The sequence below is a fragment of the Tiliqua scincoides genome, chromosome 3 (assembly GCF_035046505.1).
Source record: "Tiliqua scincoides isolate rTilSci1 chromosome 3, rTilSci1.hap2, whole genome shotgun sequence".
NCBI classification, from domain to species: Eukaryota; Metazoa; Chordata; class Lepidosauria; order Squamata; family Scincidae; genus Tiliqua; species Tiliqua scincoides.
In genome coordinates, this window is record NC_089823.1 from 8,591,242 (window position 1) to 8,598,588 (window position 7,347).

Genomic DNA, 7,347 nt, shown 5'->3' on the forward strand with positions numbered 1-7,347 from the left:
AAGTGCTGGACACCCAGATGGCCAAGATGTGTAGCCAGCCAGCATGTTCCCTGTGCCATAATCGGAATCCACATCCCCCTCCCTGTGGCTGCTTTTTGAGAAAGAACATAAGAACAGCCCCACTGGATCAGGCCATAGGCCCATCTAGTCCAGCTTCCTGTATCTCACAGCGGCCCACCAAACGCCCCAGGGAGCACACCTGATAACAAGAGACCTCATCCTGGTGCCCTCCCTTGCATCTGGCATTCTGACATAGCCCATTTCTAAAATCAGGAGGTTGCGCATACACATCATGGCTTGTAACCCATAATGGATTTTTCCTCCAGAAACTTGTCCAATCCCCTTTTAAAGGCATCCAGGCCAGATACCGTCACCACATCCTGCGGCAAGGAGTTCCACAGACCAACCACACGCTGAGTAAAGAAATATTTTTTTTTGCCTGTCCTAACCCTCCCAACACTCAATTTTAGTGGATGTCCCCTGGTTCTCGTGTTATGTGAGAGTGTAAAGAGCATCTCTCTATCCATTTTATCCTTCCCATGCATAATTTTGTATGCCTCAATCATGTCCCCCCTCAGGCATCTCTTTTCTAGGCTGAAGAGGCCCAAACGCCGTAGCCTTTCCTCATAAGGAAGGTGCCCAGCCCAGTAATCATCTTAGTCGCTCTCTTTTGCACCTTTTCCATTTTCACTATGGAAAAGTATTCCACTATTCTAAAAGTATTCCACTATAGTATTCCACCATTTCCATTTCTATTTCCACTAATATGCTTCAATAGCACAAGCGGGAAGGCAGAACTTCTATCACTGCCATGGGAATCCTCAGAGATAAGCCTACTATTTAGCAGCCATAAGTCCAAGGAATGTAATGGCGGCGGACAGGGAGATGCACAGTGTTACAAAACCAGTGCACACAAGTGCCATCAATCTCACCCTTCAATCCACCTCCTTCCCTGCCCTCCACACTCTCTGGGAACAACCTCATTCCTTCCCTCCCTGCCCCACTCTTCAGAAACGCTCTTTATATTTTGGAGGGCACATTTTGGAGGGCTATGTTTCTTTTTTTAAAATCAAACATAACGAATCTGCCACAGCATCAGCACCTGCTCTTCGGGATAGTTCCCATACAGCTAATGGAGTCCCAAGAGAATCCTCCCTGGCGTAGCTGCCTATAACTTTTAAACTCCTGCCACCCAGCCAGCATCCATTTCCCACTTCCTCTTCAGCTGATGCCTTCTTCCTGTTTCCTCCAAGCTTCCTTAGCATTCCTTTCCCAGTCTCTGCTCCATGGCCATCTCTGTGCCCAATCTTATCTCCTGCCACACTATAGATAATCCCTGGAGGCAAGTGCTTCATGCTGTGGGGGGATGTGATCTGGAAGCCTCAGTAGGGGCCATCTTTGGACCTATGCCAGCAAAATAGCTGGCATATGTTGGAGGAGCACCAGGGGGTAGGGCAGGACAAGTCAAAAAATGAAGGATAGGATCTGGCATGCCTGACTGCCATGGAATTCACCCCCTCCCTCCCCTGACACACCCATCGGTTCCTCCCCCCAAACACCCCTCCCCGCCTACTGCTCATCTCCACCAACATACCTCCTCTAGAAATGCCTGGTTGCTCCAGGGGCTTGCACATGGGTGAGGTCACCAGCCATTCGTGCTGGCAGCAGCTCTGTTGCATGCTTCATCTGCAGTGCCAATGAAGAGGGCTAGCAGTGGAAGGTGCCAATAGGATCGGGCCCTCAGAGTCGCTTTTGTTTAACCTATTAAAATAGTGTTCTATTACCTGTTTTCCTAAGACCATCCCCCTGATGTTCTCACAGCACAATTCTAGGCATGTCTACTCAGATGTAAGCCCTACTGAAATCAATGGGGGTTGCTCCCAAGTAAGAGTATATAGGATTGCAGTATCAGGGCCCAATCCTAAACAGAACCAGGGGACATCCACTAAAATTGAGTGTTGGGAGAGTTAGAACAGACAAAAGAAAATATTTCTTTACTCAGCGTGTGGTTGGCCTGTGGAACTCCTTGCCACAGGATGTGGTGATGGCGTTTAGCCTGGATGCCTTTAAAAGGGGATTGGACAAGTTTCTGGAGGAAAAATCCATTATGGGTTACAAGCCATGATGTGTATGCGCAACCTCCTGATTTTAGAAATGGGCTATGTCAGAATGCCAGATGCAAGGGAGGGCACCAGGATGAGGTCTCTTGTTGTCTGGTGTGCTCCCAGGGGCATTTGGTGGGCCGCTGTGAGATACAGGAAGCTGGACTAGATGGGCCTATGGCCTGATCCAGTGGGGCTGTTCTTATGTTCTTAGTGCGCGTTGGCATACCACCGGCGTGCATTGTTGCAAACATGCTGTAAGGTAGGTCTGCAGCCCTAAACACCTGTCCAGCACTGGTGCTAGGTCAGTGCAGGCCAGCGCTGGGCTACTGCCAGTAGACTGCCGCCGCTCCGCAGTCATGTGGACCGCTGGGCAGCAATGTGGTAGGCGGGGGCTTGGGGGGATGTGGGGAGGAGGCGTTGCAGGGCAGGGGAAGCAGGTAGAGGGTGGGGAGTAGGTGTGCCGGGAGGAGGGAGTGGGGTGGGAGGGAGGAGGCTGCCAGCCCGACACGGAGGCTCTTGATTCTACAGCGACCCCATTGCTGCGGGCACTGCCCAGGTTGAGCTCAGGATGCAGTGGCAGCCATTTTTGGCGCTGCTGCAGCCCTGAGCATTGGGCAGCTCAGGATTGGGCTGCCCGTTTCCTATGCATGGCACTACTCTGGTACCTTTTAATAGACTGGTAGGTTATCAAAGGTATTATTCGGTTTAAGTGATGAAAGTGACACACTCAGTAGGCTTTTGTAAATATCCGTTTGAAGAATCCCAGCTGTCATAAAAATAACCAAGCTGTCAGCTTCCAAAGTCAGGGCGAAGCAAGGAGGTTAGCAGAAATGAGACCCAACGTGAAGAATTTTGCGGTCACCACGTCTGGGGAGGCATCTGCTGCAAAGTACAGGCTCTCGAGTCAACAGGCACTTTGATCGCGTGATGATTTATGTCAGCCATCAACCAGCCAGCACGCATCTGTCACCCGGATAATGTGGCATAAAAGAGAATTTAATTGCTTCTGGATTATAAATAAAAATGAACATTGCAGAAATGAATTACACAATCACTGTTCATTTGTACGTTGTGCTATCAAGGGCAAGAAAAACCAATGGGCATAAAACAAAGTCATTTTTTTTCCCCCTCTCCCGCTTTACCAGGAGGTACCACTGGGAATGTTCCCATAACAAATGGCAACCAGCACATTTTCAAGCAGAGGAGAACCTGCATTTTGGAAAAACTTGGGATTGATGGACCTGGCAAACATCTTCAATCAGTGGCTGTGGTTTGCTAATGGAGGAAGCAATCTGGAAAGAAAGGACTCGTGAATGTCATGTGCCGGAGAAACTTTCGCGTGCTGATAATCTCTTTCCCGTCTCCCCCCGCTTGGTGGCCACAGTCTGGGCCAAACAAAACAACCAGTTTGGGTTATGGAGACGCCACCAGAGTTGGAATTCCCTGGTGCGGGATGGGCTGTGTATGTCCCACAATATGCTATCATGATTATGACTTTCCATTTTGGCTCAATGCAAATTTCTCAAAGAATATACGGTTTTGTTACAATGAATCCAGTGGCATCGCTAGGGTTTTCATCACCCAGGGCAGGAGGCCAGCACATCAGCCTCAAGACGGACCTCCTCCCATGCAGTAGACGGGGCAACGCCCTGAGCAATGGGCAAAGTGATGCACCATTGCCCCACCCCCACTGGTTTTTTGGCTATAACTTTTGATGAAATTTTGCATGAAATTACACATTGATTGGTATATAACATGATGGTATTATTTGAAAACCCCCTGGGGGCTGAGGGATAAGAATAGGCCCTCTGTTTGGCTGTATTTGTCGTAAGAGGTGACTAAACAGCCACCGGGTAGGTGGGACTCATCAGCCTGAATGAGGCAGCTCGTTCAAGAGAAGGAAAACTCTGATCCCAAACCTCCACTGCCTTGTGGCTACATCCAGTTATGGAAAAGGCTTCAGGAGTCAACCTCTAGGCAAAATCAGGAGCCGGAGTCCCTGAGGCAGTTCATGGCTGAACACAGTCACATTCTGGCAACTCCTGCGACGCCGCTGGAACCAACCGTATTGGCTTCTGCCTTTCCATTGGACCATTTCAGCGACGTGGAGAGGGGGGATTTGCTGCATGGGTAACAGCCTATCCTCCATATCTACTTTACCCAGGCTTCGTGCACTGGAGAGGACACTAACCACCATTCAGAGCGCGATACCATAGTCTTCCGAGACTGAAGGATGCCAACAAGTATTATTTGAAAATGCCAAGATGCAAAAAATTTTGGCTAGTGTGCCTAACCCAGTGCAGCCTGTACCCCCACACCCCACTAGTGACACCACTGCTGGATCAGTGCACAGATCCATATGCTCCAGTGCCCTGTCTCCCAACAGTGGCCAACCAGAGAAGTTATCAATGCAAAGAGTTATCAAAGTAGTATTGCTCCTGATTGTGCACATTTCATTTAGCGTTCATGAGTAATAGCTATTGGTTGACTTATCCTGTATGAGTTTGTTTAATCCTCATTTTAAAATGAGGCAGGGATGGTGGTAGAGGGAGAGCAGAACAGGGAGCAGGGAGGCAGCAGGGGAGACAGCAGGAGGGGTGGATCTGGTGGCAATGGAACATGCCAGATACTATCCCCTGTTTCAGTTATGTTCTGTGTCCACCATAGCTCTCTAGGTTCCATCCAGATCTATCTCTGACCATGACCTAGATCTACCTGTGGACAGGTGTTATTTTTAAAATTAAAAGTTGATAAGCCTGTACAGATTGAAGAAATGGTATCCAGCAGGTATCTAGCAAATATCTAAGAGGACACAATCCATGGCTGGAAATGTTCAGGTAAGTAGGTTGCAACTTGCCAAAGTCAAACTTAGTGGATCCTGTTACATTACTTACATGGGCAGCCCATTCTTGAGCTGCCCAGAGTGCAAGGCTGCCGTGGCATCCTGAGCACAACCAGGCAACCTCCAGCGGCTCCTCAGAGGAATGGGACATTCATCCCCTTCCCCCAGGTAAAGGAAGTCGTCCTGCAGTTGGGCTATTCGATTCTGCGGCAGCTCTGGAGCTGCCACAGAATCAAAGAGTTCTGTGTCTGGCCCCGTGCCCTGACACAAAGCTTAGTATTCGGTGGAGCTAAGCTCCACAAGTCCTGCCCTTCTCCCACCCCACTCCCTCCCTCAGCACTTCTCCTCCCTGCCTCCCCCCACACCCCCACCTACCTCTCTGCCGTGGTTCAGGCTACTGCGGAGCAGCACTAGCTTTCCACCAGCGCTAGCCCAGTTCAAGCTTGCGCTGGATCAGCACCAGTGCTGGGCCAGCACTAAGACTCACAAGCCTGCCTTATGGCACATTTGCAGCAGTGCACGCCAGCGGTAAGCCAGCGAGCAAAGCTCCGTATTGGGCTCAAAAACATTTTATTTATGAAGGTCGGAACAAATTCAGGACTTTGGTTGTTTGCTAATTTTTGAAATCAGCAAGAGGTGGTTCACTTTAATGAGCGATAATGATGTAATGCATGATTAACTGGGTTGATAGCAAGTGCTTAGCAAGACAGATATCCCCTGCCATGCAAGCAGGACACATAAAAACGCTGCTATCTTCCATTTTGAAAGGCTTGCCGAATGACAAGTTGGAGAGATCACCTACGTTTCCAAGAGAAGCAAATCGAAGAAAAAATGCAATGGCGGCATCTTGAGCAGAGCTGATGTTCAACCAATGTGCCACAGCACATTGGAGTGAGGCAAGTAGTCTGCAAGTATGCCACAGGAGTTTGGTGGTCATTTATTAGAACGGCCTTAGGGGATGTGAGCCCCCAGCCACAGTGTGATGTGCCTCGACAATTGTCCAAAAACTGGTGGTGTGCCTTGACAATTATAGCACCCTTGTCAGTGTGCTGTGAGATGAAAAACGCTGAACATCGCTAACCTAGAATGATGGCAGTATAAGAAAAGACAAACTGTCACCAAAAATGCCCAACTGCCCTTGGGCTATTTTTCTCATTTGTTTTAAAGCAGAGCTACACATGATCCCGATTGTGTGCCTGGGAGAGGGAGCATGGCTAGCATGGAAAAAATGCTCTGCCACACAGCCCTGTCCATGTTCACAGGTAGTTAAGTGGGTTGTCGCAACTCTTCACCTGGCTGGTGCTACTATGGATTTGATTCTAGTAAGAACCCCTAAGTTTCCAACATTCTACTGGGAGCCCTCCCCCCTTCCCCAATGGCCATCCTCTGCTTTGTAGCCTGGGATAGTGGTAGCAGATACAAACTACCAAGGTTTTTGTCACAGCCAGCTGCTGGTCCAATAAAGGGAAATCGAAAAGCAAGAACAGTTGCATGTGCGCTAACCACTAGGTGCAACTCCCTTCAGTCAACCTGGGGAAAAGGACTCTCTCTTTTCCCTGCCATAAATCATTTAAATCAATCAATGTAAGGCAGCTTCCTGCTTTCCTAAGACTGATTTCCAGCATCGCAACATACTTACAGTGTAACTTCTTCCAAGTTGGAGGGCTCTCTCCACCTGCCCCCATTCCCCCCTTCCCTCGCTTTCATTCCCCACCATTTGTTCTATTTTCATGAGGATGACAGAAGTCAAAAAAGGAGTCACAGAGCCCAATCCATACTCATTAAGAGCAGTGCGCCTTGCTATTGCCGGTGCTTCCTTCGGCGCTAATTGATGTGTCATTAAACTTTGAGAGGAGAAGGTTCCATGCTCCCGTGACAGCTGTTCCGCTGTGCGGTGGGCTGAGAAAGAACACCATTAAGAGTAATTAAGGAAAGAGGCTGGAACATAAGGAAGGGAACCTTTACCTCCTCGAGACGAAAAGTCCTCCGTGTATACAAAAAAATGATGATTGCTCATAAGTGACCTCACCAAAACACCAGTGAGGAGGCAGATGTCCAACAGACTGCAGGCAAGAATCAATGCCAACACATCCTTCTACCCCCTGCGCTTCGCTCAGTATGTTCCTCCACCACTTCAAACACACCATGCACTCATCCTTCGTTTTGGTCTTCGTTTGGTACAAAATTATGCAGGGGATGGCCAGAGTGGATAGGGAGATGCTCTTTACACTCTCACATAATACCAGAACCAGGGGACATCCACTAAAATTGAGTGTTGGGCGGGTTAGGACAGACAAAAGAAAATATTTCTTTACTCAGCGCGTGGTCGGTCTGTGGAACTCCTTGCCACAGGATGTGGTGCTGGCGTCTAGCCTAGACGCCTTTAAAAGGGGATTGGAC